The sequence below is a fragment of the Macaca nemestrina genome, chromosome 5 (genome assembly GCF_043159975.1).
Source record: "Macaca nemestrina isolate mMacNem1 chromosome 5, mMacNem.hap1, whole genome shotgun sequence".
NCBI lineage: Eukaryota > Metazoa > Chordata > Mammalia > Primates > Cercopithecidae > Macaca > Macaca nemestrina.
Window position 1 is genome coordinate 291,432 of NC_092129.1, and position 24,024 is coordinate 315,455.

At 49.2% G+C, this 24,024-nt stretch overlaps 1 protein-coding gene across 1 annotated transcript in view; it reads right to left on the minus strand.

The window, feature by feature from the left end:
• The window catches only part of LOC139363249 (disco-interacting protein 2 homolog C-like), a 168,341-nt gene that overhangs the window by 19,702 nt on the left and 124,615 nt on the right, over window positions 1-24,024 (minus strand). The gene's annotated exons all lie outside the window — the stretch shown is intronic.

Below are 24,024 nucleotides of genomic sequence, written 5' to 3' on the forward strand. Positions count from 1 at the left end.
TATTCTTGTGATAGTGAATAAATCTCATGAGATCTCATGGTTTATCAGGGGTTTCCGCTTTTGCTTCTACCTCGTTTTCTCTTGCTGCTGACATGTAAGAAGTGCCTTTCGCTTCCCACCATGATTCTGAGGCCTCCCCACCATGTGGAACTGCAAGGCCAACTAAATCTTTTTCTTCCCTGTCCCGGGCATGTCTTTATCAGCAGCGTGAAAAGAGACTAAAACAACCATTAACACATTTTGTGGCTATTAACCCATTACATTAATTCCACACATTCACTGAATGCCTTCTCTGTAAGTCCCTACGGGTTGGGGTCGCAGTGGTGATAAGGCAGACAGTCTCATGGCATCTCACGCAGGCCACTTCTTAAGGGATGAGACAAGTGATAGATGGGCTAGAGAATTAAAGCAGAGACAGATGCAGCAGCAACTCCAAACTGTGAAGCCAGGGAAGAACCCTCTTAACACAGAATCAGAACAACAGAAATGAAACATACCAGCTGTCAAGACGAGAATCTTCGAGACACAGGCAAAAATCCGTTCAAAGGCCCTAAACTGTCAGTGAGAACGGTGTTAGCAGAATAAAAACACCACCAAAAATGGCCAGCGTGAGTGAAGACAGGTTGGGGCAGTTTTCTCTGAAGCTGCGAGAATAATCCCATGAAAGGGAATCGGACGTTGTTGGGGTCCGTGCCGGGGGTGGTGGAGAATGAAAGAACACACAAAAGACAGAGACACACAGAGAACATGGCAGCCGCACTCAGAGCCTCCGCCTCACTTTATTTATACTCCATAAACCCCACGTCAGCAGAAAGAATGCAATGCAAAACAAACTTTCTTTTCCCACATGTAACCTTCTACTCAGTTCCTTGTTTCTATGCTCTTCCTTATCTGCCTGCCTTCTTGGCGTCTACGGGAGTTCATTAAAAATTCAATTGGAGATACTGTCCTTGAGCCCTATCTATTCTCAGCATACTGTTTTCAAAGGCCCCTGCAGGACGTGGCTTTCTGGCTTAAACCCCCCAAGCTGCCACCTGAGACAGGACCAAGACCCTCAGCATCACGCCCACAAGCAGCTCATCACACTGCTTGGTCTTGGTCAGCCTTTGTGCACACTTCTCTCCCTAACTAAAGAGCCTGGTCATCTGGCCACTACTTCTAATTCCCAGGTCAAAAACCACTATGTGACTGACTTGGCTCATGGCCAAAAACTGAAGGGATCAATGAGGTGACAGTCCACTCACTTCCACAAATCGCTTTTTGTTTTGCATATTCTCCGTTTTAAACTTTTTGGATGTAATTTCAAACACACAGAAAATCTGCAAGACCAGCGTAGCGAATTCCCACATAACTTACCAGGCTCAACTTAGGCCCAACTGCTCCTATCTTACATCACTGCTTTCCACCCTCCCCCATGAATTTTCTAAGTCAAATGGAAATAAATTTCAGATACTATGTCCTTCCATACCTAAATGTTTCAATGTATTTCCTCAACACAAGGATATGCTCTCACATTCATTTTCCTCAAGATCGGGAAATTTAACTGTCATATACAAAGTTCACTTTCAAATGGTGTCAACTGTCTCCATAATTTTTTTACTTTGTCTTCCTCTTTTACGATCCAATCCAGGATCATGAATTGATTTGTCGTGTGATTTTTACCCGTCCAGAATCCAAGTTTCTCAGCTTTTGTGTTTCTTGAAATTGGAAATGTTAAAGAATACAGGTCAGTTATTTCACAGCTTGTCCTTTATTTTGGTATCTTCCGGACTAGACTCAAGAGTATGCATTTTAGCAGGGACACCGCAGAAGTCTGTCCTGTGTGACAATGTTAACATCGGCAACTCAGTGAAGGTGGTGCTTACGTGCCTCCAAAGCAAAGATGCTACTTCTCGCGTTGAAATTAAGATTTGGGAGGAGACACCCTGATACTATGTACATATTCTGTTTTCCATCAATTCTTCACTACTAGTTTTAGCATCCACTGATTTCCTGTCATTCCTTCTAAATCATTAGATCTTCCATATTCACTGAAAAATAATTACTCTATCTTTCAGCATTCATTTACCTATGTCCATATGTACTCATGGAGTCTGGCTTTTTGGGTTATGATTCATAGTTACAATTGTTTGTTCTGTTGCTCAACTGGTCCCAGATTTGACACCGGATTCCCCAGCCCTTAGACCAGGGCTCCTTCTAGTGAAGAACCGTGTTTGGAAGCTAAGAGTGGGCACCGGGTGCTGCTGGGCATTGCCAGCAAGTAGAACACACAACACGCATGTACACGCATGTGCACGCACACCCATCCACAGGCACTTCTATCCCTGTCTACATCTGTCGGGAGCCGGCAGCTTATACTGGTACCTCCTGCTGCAACCGAATCCCACGTGATCCATTCCAGGCTTTGGCCTTTTCTTATTTCTACCTCTCTTACCAAGAAAGAAACCTGGCTCCTGTAACACTCAACATATTCACTGATTTATTAAGCTTATTTGCTTAAGCCTGGAGATACAGAAATGCTTTCAGAATTGCTATCTAATACCACTGTGAAAAATCTATCGAGTTCAGTGCTCATTTGTAATTATTTTTTCATTGTTTTTTTGGAAGGGAGAGAGTACAAAGTATACACAGTGAAATGTTCAGATCTTGAGTTCACTTGGCGCATTATGATAAATGGAAATTTATTACCCTAATCAAATCTTTTGCGTCAAAGTTCCCACAAGTCCCCTCCCAGCCCTCAAGAGACAGCCACCGTTCATTCTCGAGGAGTGTTCTTGGCGCTCTTCCGTCACCCGAGACTCGCATAGATTCTCCATCGTCACATGGACTCCACGGCGTGGTGTTCACTTTTTGCTCAATTCAAGGCTCCTGGAACTCATCCCCGTTGTCTGTTTTGGTTTCAGTATTTTGTACGTTTTTCCTGATGGGAACTAGGACAATGTATGAATATATCAGAATTTGCTCATGTTTCTCCAGATGAGAGAGATTTATGTTGTTTCCAGTTCTTGGCTATGACAATTTACTCTGGAGATAATGTGCATTCTTTTACAAGGACACACATTTTCAGCTCTCCTTGGTGAACGTCTACGGCGTACCTGCTGGGCCATATGGTAAGTGTACACATTTTAAAGAAACTGCCACAGTTTGCTGAAGTGGCTGTGCCATTTTAAGTCTCCATCAGTCTGAGATCCAGTCTGTCATATCTTCACCAGCACCTGCTACTGTCCTCCCTTCTCCAGTCTTGTGAAGGGGAACCTTGTGGGTTTAAGTTGTACTTACCCAATGACTCCCTGGTGAGCACCTTTCACGGGCCACTGGGCATCTGTATACATCTGTTGCGAAGTGTCCATCTTGCATGCTTGCAAAATTCACACCGTTTCTGGTTGTTTGTACATTTCCTAAAATATTCTAAATAAGGCCCTGTGTCTTCTGTACATCAAGCATCTCCCTGCTTCCAAGTCTTTATGCCTTTTAGTTCTCCTGACTCACTTCATGGACGAGGGCCCCAGTGCGCACCATGCAAACCTGAACCACGGAGAATGGCCATGCTCCCGACACCCCGACTATGGGCAGAGCTTCCCGGCTGCCACCACCGAGGAGGGGGGTCAGCTCTTGTTTTTCAGGAGTGGCCTTTATCAAATGGAGAAAGTTCCCTACTGTTCCTGATGTGGTAGGAAATTCGTATAAGGACTATTAAATTTCAACAGATGTTTTTCAGTGTCCACTGAGAGGATAAAATAAATGGGTTTTCTGCTTTATTTTTTGTTAATGTGGTGAATTACATTGATTTTTGAATGATGAGCCAAATGTGCAATGCAAAACTACAGATCATGAGAACAAACTCTAAGTGTTCATGGTATTCTTATCCCTTTTACATATTTCTGGGTTTGATTTAGTAAGAATTTGTTCAAAGCTTTGGCATCTGTATGTCAACAAGAGTGAAAGGCGTGAGAGTTTGCCTCGCATGCAAACTAACAAAGGGAGCCAGCACCAGCCCAATGCACTGACGGAGCCGGCACATTTCCGGGCCAGAAACAAAGGGCTTGTCACACACAGTGGGGCAGCAGGACCCACTCACCCCTGTCAATATTCAGGATCACACTGTGGGGCAGTGGGACCCACTCGCCCCCGTCAATACTCAGCAACGTCCTGTATCCCTGTACAAAGACAAGATGTTATTTAGGCAAAACAAAATTAATGATCATGTAAAGAACCGCTTACATTTTTCTCTTCTGAGAAAATTTGTCTTTAGCACCCATGGCTGTCAAGGCACTGACTTGCACATTATACATAATACTGCTTGTGGCCAAAGTCATGGTACCTTCCTATTCTTAAATAATTTACCAAGAGTTCTGAAAGGTGAGTATTTTAAAGAGAAAAGTGGTATGTGGGTTACCCAGGCTAAGGAGTGAGTTAGCCGGACAATTCTTGTGAAATATGTGCTTTTTCTAATAAGAAAATCTGAGAACAAGGTATCAGTGTGAGTCTGTTATCTCCACGAAGGAGTGAAATGGGTGCTGGGAAACTGAAGGAGCTTCAGAACGGGAATCTCACAACCTCAAATGGGGAGACCGGCAATTGGGAAAGCAGTCGCTCTGATTCATGGAGTTTTCGGAGATTCACGTCCACTCCGTGCTGCATTTGAGCGACTTTTCTTCTTGTGATGTGGACCCGACAGAAGAGAGGTCCCACGTAGACATTCGGCATTTGTGAGGGTCTGGCACCATGACTCACTTCCATAGATTTAACATGTTTATGTATAAATTACAATGGCTCAACTGTATAAAAACTGATAGCAGTTATGGATCAATTCCCTCATTTCTCACTTAAGCCACACTTCCTGTTTCTGCAAGAACATATCGCTTAGCTAGAAGACACGATGTTGACATTGAAAGGAAAAAGGACCTTGTATAAAAATGATGCAGAGAATTCTTCTCAAAGGCCACTGGGACACACACTGTGTTGGTGACCAGCTATCTACCGGCACGGCAGCGAGACAGACAGAGCTCCACGCGTGAGCAGTCACAGCTCCCGTGACCCACACCAAGACCCCCAGGGTGACGACAGGCCAACCTACAGCCTTGGAACGTACACTTCCTTCCCGAAATAGCTTCCCGAGAGACAACAAACAGTGATAATTGCAGGCATTTCTATGACTGGGAAGCAAGAAACCCTCCCAGTCCTGTTCCTTCTACACCACATCCAGAACAGGCGTACACCCGGTGTAGAAAGCTCCCAAGGCCTGAACAGATCATTCGATTCTAATTCAGACTGACCTAATCTCTGCAGTGCAGTCCTACAAACAGACTTTCAAAGAGTTACCAAACCACTACCTCAAACCTCATGCTTTCTCTGCTTCGAAAGAGGACATGCGGCTCGGTTTATACAGCCACCAGAACACACACAGGGTATTATCTTATTGCCCTTCAGTGCCAAGAAGAATCCTGTGGTCTCTCACAGTAAAAACAAAACCACAGCCACCACAACCCAGCTTTTCAAGTTGCAGGGAGTTTTACAGCCTCTTTCTATGTCGTCTTCCTTTTTGCCCCAAACTGGATATTCTTTTTACTTTCTCCTTATTTCCTGAATATAATTTGATCAATATAATCAAAGTGCTTGTGTTAGAAGCAACTTTACTTAAAAAGAATTGAAAGAATTACATCAAAATATTAAGAGTAGCCATTTCAGGGTCACAAGAGAACAATATATTGTTTTTGTTCATTATTTCCAACATTTGCAAAGTTTTTTGCCTTGAGTGTAGTCACTTTTGCGATCAGAGGTTACAGTGCTTGATGGAATGAGGCCATGAAGCACACACACCACTGAGTTTCTAACACAGAGCAATCTATGGGGAAGGATGGAGACACAGGAAAGGTTCATTTTAAAGCAATGCAGGCGTTTTTTTCATAAAGGCAAAAGACATTTTTTAAAGTGTTTGCATCATACACAAGTCTGCTAAATTTGGTCAAAACACAGAGAAAACAGTAACAGAAGAACACTTTAGCCCACAAGGAGACCAGCACACCCAGCTTGAGACCACTCCAGATGAGGAGTGGAGAGTGGTTTCCTCACAGCTGACCCACAGGATCGGGTAACACAAGCAGAAGGGAAACATGGGGACCACAGAGACATCAGACTATGGACTTCATAGCAAGAGACAGCAACACAAACTAGCGGAGTAATTAAAAACTATGGTAAAAAGAGGTCCACATTCTATTTTAACCTGAAATCAGTGGCACGGGGACCACCACACCACCCTGCAGTTGCCTCCTCCCTCCCCCACACACAGCAGCCTCCTGGGACAACATCCTACTTCCAACTTGCAGTTGCCTCCCGTCCCACCCCCCCACAGTGGCCCCCTACATCATCATCCTACTTCCACCCTGCAGCTGCCTCCCATCCCCAACACACAGCAGCCTCCTGGGACCACCTCCTACTTGCCGGCCACAGCCTGGAGCCCCCAAAGCATGGAGGGGCTTAGCGAGCCACACAGCATTCCCTCTTCACACCTGGGAAGTCAGCCCCTCACTGAAGTGGGTCCTGCGCCCACCAGCTGTGCACGATCAGAGGTGTGAGGTTACGGACCTGGTCACCAACTATGCAGAGAGGCATGAGGTCATGGAATTAGTCGCCCGTTGTGCACGATCAGAGGTGTGCAAGGTTCCAGACCTGGTCACCTGCTATGCACAATCAGAGGTGTGAGGTGATGGACCCGGTCACCCGCTGGGTATGAATAGAGGTGTGGGTGGTTAGTGACCTGGTCACCAGCTCTGCACAATCAGAGCCATGCCAAGTTACAGACCTGGTCACCAGCTGCACCCAATCAGAAGCTTTTGAGGTTAGGGACCTGGTCACCTGCTGTGCACAGAAGTGTGAGGTTATGGACCTCGTCACCCGCTGTGCATGATCAGAGGTGGGCCAGGTTAGGGACCATGTGCGTGGTGATGGACCTGATCAGCAGCCAAGACACCTGACGTTTCCAGTGTCATCCCGGCTTCTTTCAAAACTGGAAAAGTCTTCAGATATTTCCCAAAAGCTTGTCCATCTTTGAAAACGATATGCGTGTGCACAGGTGATACTGATGACTGAAGATTGAAGGTTAGAGCATTCCAGCCCCATGCCCATGTCCCATCCCATCTGCGAAAACTTGAGCACAAACATCTCCCTCTCTGAAGCTCCCTGAACCCTGTGGCAGGCCTGAGACTCAGGTCCAGTGTCCTGTCAGTTACACTGAACAAAATGTAATTCAACACTGGCCATGGGCCCTGTGCTTTAAAAACCACATATAAATCTCCCAAAGAACTACAATCTATGAAAGCTTTCATGGCTAGTATTTTAGGAAGACTGATCAGTCTTGACCTAAATCAAAGCCGACACTGCCCAAATTCACTCTGACCCGAGCTTCGTGCACAGGCAGCCATCGCCTGGCCGTCAGGGTGACCAGCAGCCTGGGCACAGACAGGACCAGCGCCGGTCCCTCCCTGCACCTTAAGGGGGCTTCTGAGCTGCTGTCCATGATCAGTGATGGTGACGCCCAGAGCAGCTTTCCGGGAAAGCAGTAAACCTTTCAGGTCCTCACCTCACGAGGATGGCCATGTATAAATCAACCGCCTTTGTTACTGCCCTGCCATTCTCAAAGAGGGGATGGGTTAAACTTCTTTATCCACATGCCCAACACAAGGCACACCTGCTCCAGCACGAGGCTCATCTACTTAATCCTGGGAAACTCACACAACCCACAATCAGAGGCCGCGCACAATCCGAGACTGAGCACAATCAGAGACCACACACAATCAGAGGCTGCACAGAGACCACACACAGAGACCCACACAATCAGAGGCCACAAAGAGGCCAGAGGCCACAATCAGAGACTATACACAATCACAGGATGTGCACAATCAGAGGCCATGCACAGTCTCTGCAACCTCATCAGAAACTGTTTCTGACCATTCACCTGAGGCCACCAAGTTTAAATGAGAGGCCCAGGTTTTAAAAGACAGCAGGAGTTCTCTGAAGGCAAACTCCGTGCATTCCACCATCAGCACCATTTGTGCCTGTCACGGTCAGGAAGAACCACAACCACGTCTCGGTGCCCTTGCAGTGCAGGGCGCTGCGTTTCTCCCCCTTTCCAAACCCGCGGCGGCTCCTGGCGACCCAGCGCCTCTGCTCAGCCACACGCCCCCAAGGCCTTCCTCCCTCACCCCACAGGGGAGCTCCCGCAGCCGGGCTATCTGGCTCATCACTCCGATTCAGTCACTTACACCCTCATTCCAGGCTGAAAATCTCTTCTGAAAATATCCAAATCTTACCCACGTCAGGCTCCATCTTTTCCCCAGAGCTCCTCATCCCCTCCAGAGCAGCAGCCCTGGTGCCCGTGCAGCCGGGGCCTGTGGGCAGATCCGTGGGCTCAGAATGCCCAGCCCCTCAGCCCCTCTGTGTGTCCCCTTACTCCCTGCTCCCTGGCGTTAATGCCCTCCGTCTTCGATTTCCTGATAGGCAAAAGGGGGTTAATTCTAAGAGTGCTAACCGAACTGGATCACTTAACACCATGTCGGGCCCAGAATACCCCTTGATCAATGACAGGTATTGCTGCGCTGTTACCATTGCGCTGGGTCCAGGTTTCCTGTGAGCCCTTTAGGCTCTTTGCCGTAAAGGCCACTCAATGGTCCTGTCCAAGCCTGTCTGTGGCAGATGGACAGGTGAGTGGCCGATGCACACGTGTGATGCTGAATGGGATCGTGCAAAGCTGGCCCCGCGTATTGTGGTCAACGTAAGAAAAAAGTCGCCCATGCTTGCTTGCTGCTGCCCTGCGGTGTCCAGAAGGAGCCGCTTAAAGGCAACTGCGCCGCACCTACCTTCTTGGAAGGAGACGGCAAGACCAGATTGGCTGGAGCTGGGAAGTTGTGCCCTACAGATCAGGGCTGCGTAACCCAGGGAAGGCATCACTCGAAACACGTGCTGGAGGGCAGCCAATCCGACCCAACCGTCCACCTCCAGGGTCAGCCATGGGGCTCCACTTGATGTGTCATCCTGATCACCCCTCACAGAGCAAATGAGCCTTGGACTTCAGCCTGTCCTAGGTACAACACCGACTCCCACCTCCCACGTCCTGAACCAGCCTGTTCCGGGGATTGCTGTGGAGGTAGAGGAGCAGGCCCAAGACATCTAGTGGCATTTCCTGGCAAGGACACTCACCATGCTCGACCATAAAACTCGGGTCAACTGGTTATCGGAGGGACTGTAATTTACTTGTGGCACGCATGGATACTGATTGACCCAGGGAGGGGCACGGAGGAGGCTGAAGGAAAACCCATGGTGACTGCGCCAGGCATTCCCGCACACACCGACATCTTCAGACTAGGGCGGCGTCCTAGTCTTACAATCAAACCGAAAGCCCAGAGAAACTAGGGACCTTGTCCAAGACCAGCAACAGGTATGTGGGCAGCTGGGATTCAACTAAGTCCTTTCCTGGATCCATCCACGCTGCTCCCTGCCCCCACTCCCACCACCCCGCCATGGCCCCCGATAGACACAGCAGGTCTGAACATCAGGCACCCCGCACGCAGAGTACGGAGCAGAACCGGCTTCCGCAGTGGGATCTCACACACATCCCACTCCCCTTCTTGCCGAATGCCTCGGGACTCTGTGCGGTCAAGTCTGCAGATGTGGCCTCACTCTGCGCTAGGAGATCTGGGTGGCCGGCAGCGTTTTGCAGAGTGCTCCTCCAGACGGGGCTCGTCGGCTGATCCATGAGACACAGGACACCTGAGAGAAGGGCCGACAAACCCCACAAAGTCGCTCCCAACATGGAGAGGAGAGGACCACAGCGGGGCTCTCGCAGTCCACGCTTTGGACAGGTCTTGCTGCAAACTGTGGTGCTCGTCAGGCGCGAGGAAGTTTCCCAGGGCAGGAGCTCTAAGTGACACAGCAAAAGTGACACAGGCGATGCAGCAGGATGTACTTCAGCTCAGGGCTCAGGAACCACGGGGTGCAGCGTGGCCTACAGCAAACCAGACACATCAGAAGCCAATGTCCCACCTTTTACATTCAGTGACATTGAACGGAGGGAGTTATCTGTAGCAATCATCTTCCTGGGGGACCCGTACAGCACGCATGACCACCGACACTGACCACGAGTCCTTCCTAGGTCCTGGGGGCTACCCCACTTTACACGCACGGTTCCATGCACAAATCTACGCGTGGCAGTTGTTAGCCCCAGCTTAGAGATGAGGAAAACGCTGCTGGAAAAGCTAAGTGAGAAAATCAGACTTCAGCACACCTGCCATCTCCAAGACCACTACTGCTCTATGTGCTAGGGTCTCAAGGGTTGGGTGTGTGGCATTTTAAGTGACTAATTGTAGGTGATTTTCTTCTCTCCTACACCTGTTTAGCCTGAACGTGCACTGCCCTATGTAGACCAGCAATGCTCTTTCCTGCCTCGGGTTCTCGTTACTGCCTTCCGGAAAATCTCACCTGCTTTACAGCCAAGCCAGGTAGGCCTGGTCAGCCGCACAGTGAAACTCCTGCAGTGTCAGAGCTAAGTGCTGGCTGAGACTTTAACAGCGAAGACAGTGGAGTAATGGGGATAAACTGAGCAAAACTGTATTGTAACGCAGATGAACGTCTAGAAGCAAAAGAAACTGACACCCCTGAGAGCAGGCGACTGTCTCTTACTATGATGTTAATAGCAGCTTGCTGTTTCCGGTGTCTCCGTGTGCCAGGGTTTCCAGTCAGCGTTTGTGTTTATCTGCTCTTGGGCTACCCGATCAAACCTCTGCAGAGATCAGGGATATCTAAATTGACCCAGTATCTGCAGGCTGGCTGCTCAGAGGCTGTGGTGTGGAACGGCCAGGACATCGCTTAGTCATACGGGGCACAAGCACGTCCCTTGCCACTCCTGTCTTTCTGTTTCATCAAACCCTCTTTTCTCCTGAATATTGACCATAGCAAAGTCATTAGCCTTCGAGATGCATTTGAAACATCAACTTGCTTTGTTCAAGAGGTTTAAGACACACGTAAGTCTTTCTTGCCATGCTCAACACACACAGCCGGCCATTTCTGAAGTCAGTGTTTCTGGAACAAAAGCCTTGGCCTGCCCCAGTGAACATTCACACTGAGCACACTGTCGCAAGGCTGCTTGGCCAACCAGCAGGGGGCAGGAGAGAGCTGCAGGGGCCACGTGGGGTCCCTGCAAAGGCGCCTCACTCCCTCAGTCAAGCGCGGTGCCTCCTGCCAATCCAGCGGCTTCCTCCAAGGGGAAGAGGCCTCTTCAGCTGCTACTGCACTGATTTCAGACGGCTCAGCCAATGGGGCAACAGATTCAACAGAGTTCTATGTTGTTTAAGGAAAACTTCTGTTACCAGGCAACCTTAGTACCATATTCAACGTAAAATAACCAACAACATTGTTTTCAAAACAACATGCTACTAGTGCCTTATCCTTCAATGCTGCTTAAACACGGAAAAGTATGAGGAAAAAAGAGCATGGCACTTACTTCTTAAAAAATAACACCTCTTCCAGGTTATTTTTACCCCTATCATAAAGACTTAGAACTATGGATTCCCTACAGGAATGTGGAGTGGGGTTGGATCCCCACACTGACCCAGACTCACCCCAGGTCAGTCATCCCCCCACCACGGGGTTCACACCTCTCCAGGCCCTGTCACCTCATCAAGGAAAGGTGGCGTCTCTGAGCTCTCTTCGCAGGAAGCACCCGAACGGGAGCTAGAGACACAGACACACCCACAACTACTTTGAAATCCTAAACATATTTAAGGACTTCATTATTAGCTTTTTAAAACTGTAAGAACAAAGTGACCCTGGTTTTAACCTCTCTGCCACAATAACACCGTGTACATCTGTCTTTTGCTATTTGTTCCTTCTCCAGCAGCTGCTGCCTGGCTGGCCGACCGCAGAAGAACAGCCTCTGGTACTCCCGGGAAGCCCTCGGTAAAAGCGTGAACACCACGATCACGTCTCAGGACGCCACACATGTTAGGGTCGCCCACAGACCGCCATTCCCAGTGCCTAGAAGGCACTGAACGGGCCTCCTGCTCTTTGTAAATGTCAACTTTCCTAAGCTAAGTTGTGTTGAAAATTTTTAACTGCAGTCCACACGTACTTCTTTGTGTCTTGTTTTTATCCTAGAGGAATACTTTTATGGAAAATTAAGCTTGCAAGGTTGAAGGATTTTCTGAAAGTCGACTCCTAATCCTGGAAGAAAAAAAAAAATGGGCCAAATGTGGTGCTCACGCCTGTAATCCCAGCAGTTTCGGAGGTTGAGGCCAGGAGATTGCTTGAGCCCAGGAGCTCGAGACCAGCCTGGAAAACATGGCAAAACCCTGTCTCTACTAAAAATACCAATAATAATAATAATAAAGCTGGGCGTGGTGACGTGTGTCTAGTCACAGCAACTCAGGAAGCTGAGGTGGGACGATCACCTGAGCCCAGGAGGTGAAGGCTGCAGTCAGCCCAGATTTGCATCACTGCACTCCAGCTTGGGCGACAGAGTGAGACACCGTCTCGAAAAAACGAAAAGCAAAAACTACTGTATAAATCATTATAGAAGGGAGCTGGCCAGGCGCAGTGGCTCACGCCTGTAATCCCAGCAATTTGGGAGGTCGAGGTGGGCAGATCACCTGAGGTCAGGAGTTCGAGACCAGCCTGGACACTATGGCAAAACCCCATCTCTAATAAAAATACAAAAATTAGCGGGGCATGGTGGTGGGTACCTGTAATCCCAACTACTGGGGAGGCTGAGGCAGGAGAATCACTTCAACCCTGGAGGCGGAAGTTGCAGTGGGCCGAGACTGCGTCACTGCACTCCAGCCTGGGCAACAAGAGTGAGAGTCCACTTCAAAAAATAAAAATAAAAATCAAGGGAGCTAATGTTTTTCATTTAAAGGAAGGGAGAAGAACATTCAGTATTTATACCTCTCAAGCACACATCTCCAGTGGTGTCCTAAAGTATTCAAGATACACATTCCTACAAATATAGCTCAAAACTACTCACCAAGTTACATGCTAAAAGCACATGCATTGTAAGAATGCTACATTATATTTTTTGAGCATCTGTATCCAATATTTTAGCATACTGGCAGTTTTCCCTTCAGGTGCTGTATGCCTAAATTATTACGTGTTTAGTCCTTCATTTTAGAATTTATGACTATTATGCTTTAGGCAATAAACATAAGCTACTAAATTAATGACTTAGGGGAAAAGTTACTAAGTTAACTTGGAAGTTAAACTTTGCAAACTGAATTTGTTGGACCTCATTCAAGCTAGATGATCAGTTTTTTAAATTGTTTCCTGTGTGTTTCCCTCCAGGATGGAAATAGCTTCACTCTCATCCACTGTGCACACTGCAGCCCACGCCTCTCGTCCACCGCACCACACTGCAGCCTGCAATTCACCCTGTACCAGGCTTTCCACACCGTACCTGAAAGTCACTAAGTATAACCAAGAAGGAAATGAAAAGCAGATAAATGACCTCCACCCCTACATCCAGCATGCAAATGTTAAACATTCATCAAAGTAAAACCAAAATCCCATGTTAGCTCACGATTGTAACTGGCAGAGTTATGTGCATGGCAATTTAAAAAGTCTAGTTAAGTAAAAACCTAATTGAGACTCTCAAGAAAGACATCTGCAAAGATTGACAGTGAGGAGAGGACTTCACTCTGCATCCAGCCTGTTCTGGAAGCCACGGCCAAATATCAGGTTGTATAGATCCGAAAAGCAGGAAAAAACAAGTGTTGAAAGGTGTACAGTCTCAGCAATGTACAAATTCGATGTAGGATGCTCAGAAACCTTGAATTTCCAATCAGGAAACAGCAGCATGAGCGTTTCCCAGCAGTGCCCACTTTCTACCTACGGCATGTGTAACAGTTACGCTGGCCACCTCCGGGGGAACAGAGGCTTCCTGGTCACATTCGCTCTGGCAGCCACACAGCTGGCCCCGCCAAACACCTGTCTAATACTGAGGAACCACTCTCTCCCTGGGCTTTGCTCACTCTAGCCAGGAGAGCATATTTACAGAGTACTTTGCTGAGTCCTCGTTCAATGCGTCAAGCTTGTTGAAGGCAGGGCAACCCCATTCCTGGCCCAATTAAGTGAACTGAGCAGAGCAAATGCCTCCAGTTGCACGGCACTCAGTCACGACAGCAGTGGCCACTGTTCACAGGGCGCTGGCTTTGTGCCGAGAACAGTTCCAAGCGTCTTCTCTCTGTCCGAGGAATGTGCACTGCAACCCTGTGGGGCCGTTTGCAACGTCCACCAGAGTTCTGAGGCAGCCAAGTCCAGGCTGTCCGTGGGCCTTGCCACGTGGCCGTCCACGTCCCCTGCAGATCAGACCTCACTGCAGGGACCACGGGTTCCAGGGCTGCCTTGAGGCACATACTCCCTTCACCACCTCCTCCTGGCCCCTGACATCAACCCTCACCACTGCTGCCAACACTTGATTTTCTCATGGCTCCTGAGGGGCCTGTTCTGCCCTTCCCTGCTCCCTGCGTCCGGCTTGGAGGGTGCCCACATCAACGCCAACCCTCACGTAAATCACCAACCTTTCCACGGGGCTTGATGCCTAGGAGTCTCAATATCAGAAAGTCAGATTCCTGTGCTTGTTGGAGAATTTCTTCCCATTGTACAAGGAGATAAAATTCTAGGTGCCTGCAATAACCTCATTTCCACAACGAAGCAACTTCAGTAGTAGCACAAAACAAAACAAAAAAAAAAAGCTTTTTTTTTTTTAAAACTTCTTTTATACAAGCTAAATACAATTTAATTTTTACATCCACGTTCTCATCGGCTCCCACCTGGTGAGCAGGCAAATAGTAATTTTCAAAGAAACAAATTGTTGCATAATTTTAACACTTAGCATTATCACTATTAAGCAAGATTTATCCCAAAAATACATGATGATCTTGTTCTCACGTTCAAAAATTGATTGTCACACAGTGAAATAACACTTAATGCAAAGGAAATTTTCTTTTCAGGTATCTGTTCTGGAAAAGAAAAAAAAAAAGATTTCTGGCAAAGAGATAAACATTAATTATATAACAATCCAAAATGCCTCTGGGAAAAATGATGTCATCCAATTAGTTCTTTGAAGTGTTACAAATGCAGCTGAGTTTTAATAGTAATTTCTCCATAATTATCAAAAGAGTCTTTAAAAATCTTAGTGCTGAAATAACTATAAATGGATATAATACGCAAAGCAGAAGAGTTAACATTTGGGGTAGGATTTTGGCCCATATTTTTAACATATGCATAGTTATTCACCTAGTTGAAGCTTATCCCTCTCCTCCTAGGCTCTTCAAGACTGATTTTCAAACATAGACTGGCTTTTGGTACATGAAGGCAGCTTTAAAAGATGTCAGGATCAGGCCGGGCACAGTGGCTGAAGCCTGTAATCCCAGTATTTTAGGAGGGCAAGGTGGGCCGATCATTTGAGGCAAGGAGTTCGAGACCAGCCTGACCAATATGGCAAAACCCAGCCTATATTAAATATTTTTGTAATTAGCCAAGCGTGGTGGCACACACCTATAATCCCAGCTACTTGGGAGGCTGAGGCAGGGAGAACTGCTTGAAACCAGGAGGCAGAGGTTGCAGTGAGCCAAGATCGCACCACTGCACTCCAGCTTGGGCGACAAAGAGAGACGGTCTCAAACTAGAACTTAGCCCTCAGGAAAAGCATTGAGCACCCCCCACCCAAACCAACCCAAGGAATCACATGGCAATGGTTATCATCTGATTTCGACAAATAAAGTTCTGTTCTCCCCTCTGAACACAATGGTAAACACCTGCCATCAGCCCACAGAAACTCCCAGGACCCAGTAACACTGGACTAGCAAGATCAATGGGCCACGTATGCAGGGTTCAGCAGCAGAAAGTCATGGCACCGAGAATGGTGTGTGCTCAAACCAGATTCCTTGCTTTCGGGGTGAAGGGGCTTCCCGGGAAAATCTAGTCCAGTGGGATGGTTTCCACTTCCACCATGAGGAGGAAATGGGGGGTTTCCTGAGGGCACCGACAGGACCTGGGTCTCTGCCCCTTTGTCCTCTGTCCTGTTATGGGATGAGGGTGGGCTGAAGGCAGGTTTCCCCTACATCTTCCGGGCAGGAGAGATGGAGCTGACAAGTGGACGACGCTTTTTCCAAAACATTCCCATGTTTATAACCTGTTATCAACCTGTTTTCCCTGGAGATCAGTGAAGCAGCATCATTGATTCTCTTCCATTAGGGACAACCCGGTGTTACGGGAGGCAGGAGACGACATGCGAGCTGGTCCGAGTCAGTCACTTGTGTCTGATCCCCAGCGTGGTCGTCTATCAAATGGGCGGCCCCACAGACCAGTGACTTTGAACCAGAGTTCCATGGAGGTTGCCCAAGGACAGGGAGGGGGAAGAGGGGGAAGAGGGGGAAGAGGGGGAAGAGGAGGAAGAGGAGGGAGGAGGGAGGAGGTAGAGGAGGGAGGGGGAAAGGGAGGAAGGAAGGAAGAAGGGGAGGAAGGAAGGAAGAAGGGGAGAGGAAGGAAGGAAGAAGGGGAGGAAGGAAGGAAGAAGGGGAGAGGAAGGAAGGAAGAAGGGAAAGGGAAGGAAGAAGGGGAGGGGGCGGAAGAGGAGTGTGGAGGGAGGGGTGTGGAGGGAGGAGTGTGGAGGGAGCAGTGTGGAAGGAGGAGCAGAAGGGGGGTTCTCTGAGGAGGAGGGCCAAGTTTTTGAGGTGTCTTGGAGTCAGAGGTGGCAGTGGCTTGGGCTCTAGGCCCTCTGTTGCATAGTTTTAGGCTTTAACTATTTATATTTGTGGACTCTTTAAAAGATTTAATTTGAAGGAAACCGGAGTTGGGGATACCTTGCTTCTAAAACACAATTTCTCAAGCCTGAGACTAAGTGCTAGGCATTGCTCATTCTGTTACAATCATTTCCTCCTATTTAAAATCAGCCACACACCCCCAATCTCTCTTCAGGGCAAACATCTTTTCCGAGGATCTCAAACAGCAGAGCGAGCGGCCCGTGACCCCAGCCGTGGGCATGAGGAGTGAAGAGGAGACGTGTGGAGAGGGCTGCTGATGACATGAGAGGTAGAGGCCCGGCACCTCCCTCTAGGGGCTGTGCTCCTCCAGGCCTAAAGGACATCCTCGCCTCTGGGGTGAACAAGCAGCACAAACTATCAACACTTATTCCAAAAGAACAGGAAGAAAATTCAAACGAAGTTAATACAGTTACCCCAACACAACACTGCAGCAGCCCAGAAACAGGAGGGCCAGTGAGCCTGAGGTGGGCGGTTCCAATAGCAGGACAGCGACGTTGGCATTAGGGCTTTTCGGCAAAGAAAAAAAAAGACACAAAAGGTAACATGGGCCACCCATTATTTCCTGCCAGTGGAAAGACACCCACAGGCCCCCAGATGCCAACGGCCCCTTGGGAACGAGCTCAAGCAGCACTTCAGGTCTTCGCACGAGCAGGCACGTGGTGTCCTCAGTACCCCCGCCTGTGACACACACACCACACTTGACTCCCATACCTGAGGGTCCAGGGGAATGGCGGGAAGTTCTCGGGGGACCGGGCATCCTGTGAGGGCACTGCATGACTATGTACCTCAGAGGGGTCCCTGGGCAGGTGCTCTCTCTCCAAAGGATGAACTGGATCCTGACCACACCCAGATTGCGCTGGCCTCCAAGCCGAGCGCCAACATCTCACATCCAAAGGGATGCACAGATGCCTGCTGCACGTGGAGCCAAAGCCCCTCGCAGAGCTCAGGACGAACCCAGTGTCCAGGCCTGGGGCCGTCACCAGCCAGGAGAGGTGTCCGGGGCACTTCCCAGCGATGGCCACAAGAAGAAACAACTCAGGACAAAGCCAGTGTCCAGCCCCAGGGCCGTCACCAGCCTGGAGAGGCGTCTGGGGCATTTCTCAGCGATGGCCATGGGAAGTAACAACTCAGGCGCATCAGGGGCTTCCTCACTATATGGGTGTTAGAAGTAGAGACAGAGGTTCAGGTCTAGTGGCACAAACAGCGACGGATCCCATGGAAAAGTGGGCGTGGCCCCTCCATCCCAACAGCCTGCATGGCTACTCCATTCTGCTCCCATCACATACATCCCCACACAGCCAAGCCCCTTCTCCTTTCCCCCACTGGATTCATCAAATCAAACCTCGCTGTCCTTGGCAAATGTACCATTAATTTACTTACTGCCCAGTAAAAAAGCACACTTCCAGTTAACATGACACCCCCGCTACGATAGAACAGCCTTAATTCAGACATGACGCAGAGGAACAGAGGGAGGAGGGCTCGAGGGCCGTCCTGGAAACGGCAGCTGTTTTCTGGGGAAAGTCTCCCTCCCACCCGAGCCCGACACTCGAGCCACACTATCCCCATGGTGTCTGAAAACTCCATGAAGACAGGCTCACTCTGACCCCTTCACACCCACAACGCCAAAGAGGAGCAGGTGTTCAGGAAAAGTCTCCTGCTAGTGCTGAAGACAGGAATAATCCCTCGTGGTGCCCAGAATGTCAGGAGAAAACAAGGCACCATGTGGACGCCTTCCAGGTGAATTCTGGAATGACTCTGCCGAATGCCAGTCATCCTTTTACAGAACAAAACCAATACCGGAAAACATGTGTCACCAGCAGAGAGATGGTCCTTTTGATGGCTTACCAACACACCTACGTTACGCTGAATTTATCTCAAGCCACCCTCTCTGTGCTAATGTAAAAAGTCTCCTTTATTAACCAGTAGCCTTTTTCATCTGGTGCTTTTTAACAAGCAAGACGGTCCTGTAACACTCAGGCATTGTTGAAAACGTCAAATGGAAGCCTAGAAACCTCTTCCGTGCAGCTTCACTGCAAAGTATTTTGACGTGAGCCAAATCGTGCTATTCCTACATCTCCACAGGAAACTCAAGGCTTCATCAAGGAAACGCAGCATCATTTCTGCTAGGCACAGAAATTGGTGGGGTGGGCATGGGGTTGAGGGAACATTACATAGAAAGCACAACGCGATAATCACCTGTATGAGAGCCACACTGGCCGGCAAGCCCCGGTCGGCTCGGTCTCTACACAGTCACAGACGTGAGGCCTGGAGGGCAGACACCTGGCACTGCTGACTACCCCAAGGTCGTGGCCTCTGCCCTTCTCTGCTGCTCATCAGTTCCAAGCTTCTGGCAACACCGCCTGCTGCCCCCACTGCCTCATCGACTCTTCGTGAAAAGCAAATGTTGCCAGGATAGCTTATGAGTACATTTGCCAGGAAAGCAGCTCCGATTGATGCTGAAACCCCGTTCTCACACCCCTGGCAGCTCCCTTGCCCCCGATGTGTACATGCTTGCAGCTCTGACCTTGCTCAGTGTCCACACAGGCTCTGTCCACTGGAGAGCCAAAGGCAGACTCAATGTTGAGTCAGAAATACACAAAGAGGGTGACGGTTACAAACTGCCTGCCTGCCCCTCAAAACACAGGTTGAAATCCTCAGCCTCAATGTGATGCTGTCAGGAGGCCTTTGGGAGGTAATGAGTTCCCGAGGCTGGAGACCCTTGAATGGGATTTGTGCCTCAGAAAGGGGCCCAGCAAATCCCTCACCCTCCCATTGTGTCAGGGCCAGAGAGGTGTGAGCCAACCAGGAAAGAGCCCACACCAGAATTCACTCGTGCGGCACCCTGATCCTGCCTTCCAGCCGCTAGAACTGTGAGAAACAAATTCCTGTTGTTCATAAGCCGCTCAGTCAATGGTGTTTCGTTACAGCAGCCTGAGCTGCCTGAGATGACGATGCTCACCGCCCTACAGAAACGGCTACTCCCCTCTCCCAGAAAGAGGGGTTTAATTAAAATCCCTGTCTCTCCTCGTGACCACCACAGATCTCACTCCCCCACCCTGTAAGCCAGCAATTGTTAGGATTAAAGGAAAATGAGGATCGTTTTAGACCAGCCCCTCCATATCGGTCTGAAGCCTGTAACTTTGCCCACTTCCACGGTGGCCGTGTCACTGCATTGCCCATGTCAGCTCTGTGTCTGCACTGGGTCCCAGGCTCTGCACAGACTCCTCTAGCTGCCCATCAGCACAGCCATTTCCCCTTCTGCTTTGCAGGTTGTCCTTCAATATCCAACCCCCACCCCTCTGCAACCCAAGGCCTTCCGATCCAGGCATTCGGGGTGGGCTCAGCCATGTACTGCCGTCCTTGACTCAAGTAAACCAGGCCCAAGGCGTTGGCACCAACGATCTACCGGCTGTGGGGTCTGCACAGCTACTAGCTGTCCCAGCCACACCAGGGCCCGGGAGGGGAGGCAGAGGAACCTGTGAAGTTGCCAACAGCCATATGGGAACAGGGGCCCCTGGGATGAGGAGGATGCCATGGAAGGAAATTCAGAGAAAGAAAGAGCCCCAAGGCTGGACGGGTCATGCCCAAAGCCTACACTGCTGAATTTTCCAGGTTTCTGAACTCAATCGCTGACCCACACAGCACATGTTTCCTGAGTGCTGACCCCGCGTGCCATTGGATACGGCAATAAAGTAGGACCCCCACCTCCCCCATCCCCGACACATACACAGGGCCTCCGTCCTGGCGGGAAATCAGGCCTGGGGGCCCAGTTGGCACCGCGAGCCAGGGAAGGGGGACATTTCAGATGGATAGTGGGTGCAGCCTTGCCAAAGCCCAGCAGTCACCTGCACTGCCACAGCCAGGCTGAGTCCAGATCAGCCGCACAGAAACCTGACCCTCTCAAGGGCACGCCTGAGCTCATTAGGGACAGACACCGTCTCCTGCTGATCTCCAACACTTTCTCTGCATGTCTAGTTACAAACGGACGACGCAGTCTCGGAAGCACATCTGTGACTCTGGAGACAGATCCCAGGCCTCCCCCTGCTCCTCTCCGTGGTGCCATTGATGGGGAGGGGCCGGTATGGCCGCGAGGTCCCATACCCACAGCCACCCTGCCACGGAGACGCAGGCCTTCGACGATTATTTCTGCCAAAGAACCCTGCTGCGTCTTGGAGCACACCATGGTGGGCGGGAAGCTCCACCCGGAGAAACAGTGATGCTTCTCCCCAGAGCCAACGGAGGGCACCCCCCACCGTGCATTCAGCAATTACTTACATTCTAGAAAACATCTGGGTTAATGGGGAACAGTAAAATGAAAAGGACACACTAGAAAGGTTAGAAGGCTGTGTGAAGTCTCAGGAGGTCCAAAGGTTTCTTAACCAAGACTGCTGCGGTCAACGAGCTTACAGGGAAAGTTTCCACACGGGCCTTCAACAAGCAACGCTCAGCAGGGAGGAGCCACGTTCTGGGCAGAACCTCAGAACAAGAACATCGGACACCACAAAGTCACATCAGAGCCAACAGCAACTGAAATACAGCGCTCTCCTAAGATGTGTGCGTCACCTGCAGAAAGTCACCACACATTAAGATGGGGGAAGAAAAGGATAAGGTTAGAAACAAATTTGAAATTATTTCTGCATACATAAAATTTCTACATCCACTGGCTTTCTTTCTGGGAGTAACAACTTTTACATGAGATGCACATCCCCGTTGGAAGGAGTTTGGGTTTTCCGTGGGCAGAGTCAAGGGCTCTCCAAGAAATGTGAACCTTTTCTCACTCACTGAGCCGCGTGCCCTGAGGCCGTCCTGGCCTGTCTGAGCACCTCCCTGGCTCTGCCTCCAGCCAGCTCCTTCCAGCACTCACCCCGCTGCTCCCAGAGCCTGCACTGGCCCAGGATCTCCTCTTCTGCTGCTGTCAATCTTCCACTTTAGGGCAAATAAGTTGGAAACTAGAAAGTTATAAGACCCCTTAGCTTTTTAAAAATTTGTCTTCTCAGAAAACAATACTAATTCTACTTCCATGGTTTAATATGTTGCCCCCATCTGCATGTTCATGGATATGTGTTTTTATATATTTTTTAATCAGTACTTATAAAAGCACGCACTGTTGCTACATTCAGTTTAATTACATTTGATGTAAGAAGTTTTAATTTCAGTGAATTCAGGCACTCAAAATTTAAGCCCTCTGACATCTATTAATCAAATGGGAAAATGACAGGTAGATATTACAAAAATCAAGAGAAGTGTTTAATGTAAATCCTGCACTTTCAAATATTTCCACAAATGTAATGTATACATTAGTACATAACCTTGAGCATTTTCACAACTCTTTGCACTCAAATTCCATTCTTAACTTTTATAGATAAATCGACATCCATATGTGATTTTAAGCAGCTCAAACATCAGCTCTTAAAAACAATCAGAAATGTTGCGGGCAAATCCCACCGAGCAGCAAATAACGGAACTGTACCCAACAACCCAGGTACCTCCCCCTGAGGCATCTGGAACTTGAGCATTACAAGCAGCCTTTGGTTTCTGAGGCACCCGAGAGTGGGGACTCCCAACTCCCCAAGTCTAAGAAGGCCTCAGCGATAAGGAAAACTGGTCAAAAAGTCATCCCTGCCGGCTCCCTGCGCCACGGGCTCCTCCCTGCCCGCCCTCAGCCACGTGCTTACAAGATCTCACTTCCTCTCTGTCCCGCAAAGCCTGACTCCTGATTCCAGCCCTGCCGCTTACTGGGATGTGGCCATGGACGTCAACTGCACCTGTAAGGGGAGAAGCCTGTCAGGATACAGGATCCTGGCCATCCTGGCAGTGCTCAAGCTGATACTGTAACTTGGTAGTGAGTTACTTAATGCAAAGGTTTAACTTTGAAAAATTTAGATACGTGTATTCTAAAAGGGAAATTCTGAACGTAGAACACAGGCCACACCCTCACACTGATGTTGTCTGGCCAGCACTTTTTTGTTTGCCTTTTCAATGACGTTTTTAAAAGCAGTTTTCGGTTCATAGCAAAATCAAGAGGAAAGTACAGAGAGTCCTCACATATCCTTTCCCAGCACAGGCACAGCCTCCATCATTCTCCTGCCCTCACCAGACCAGCATGTCTCTACGACCGACAGACCCGCATCAACACGGCACCACCACCCACAGTCCACAGCTCACACGAGGACTCGGCCTGCTGCTGCTCACTCTGTGGGTTTCACAGACGTGGAACGGCATGGATCCCCCATGAAAGCCCCACCTGGAGTTGCTGCCCCACCCTACACACCCCCTATGCTCCTCCCATTCATCTCTCCCCTCCCCAATCCCTGACAGCCGCTGATTGTTTTACTGTTTCCACAGCTTTGCCTTTTCCAGACTGTGCTGTGGTTGGACTCAGACAGCAGGCAGCCTTTCCAGATTGGAGTCTCACTTAGCAACATGCGTTTATGATCCTTCTGTGTATTTTCATGGCTTAGGGGTCCAGTTCTTTTTAGTGCTGAATAATATCCCAGTATCTGACATACCACAGTTTGTCCATTCACCTGCTGAAGGGCATCTTGGTTGCTTTCTAGTTTTGGCAATTATAAAGCTGCTGTCAATGTCTGTGTGCACATTTCCGCATGGAAGTAAACTTTCAGCTCCTCCGAGTAAACGGCCAGGACTGTGATTGCTTCTGTGGTCAGAGAGCTTAGTTCCACGGAAAACCGCCATGCTGCCTCCCACAGGAGCTGCCCCACTTCCTCCAGCGATGAGTGAGGGTCCTGATGCCCACACACCCACCAGCACGTGGTGGTGTCGGAGTTCAGGTTTTGGCCAGGCCGATGGGTGCACAGTGACGCCTCGCCCTATGACATAAGACGCGGGCCATCTTTCCACGTGTAGATTTGCCATCTGTGTATCTTCTTTGTTAGGGTATCTGTCCAGGTCTTTGGTCCATTTTTAATCAGGTTGTTCATTTTCTTGTTGAGTTTTGAGAGTTCCTTGCACGGTTTGGATAACAGCCTTTCTCAGATGAGTCTTTTACAGATGCGTTCTCCCCGTCTGTGGCCTGCCCTCTCATGCTCCTGAGACAATGTTTTTTATTTTAAAAAACACTTCAGACAGAAGATGGACCTCCCAGCCCACCACGGTTCTCAGTTTGGCCGTGGTCACCACCCTCCCAGCCCTGGTTCCCACCTTTCCACCATCTGCTGGTCCTATGGGCATCAACCCATACCAAGTCCCTAACATA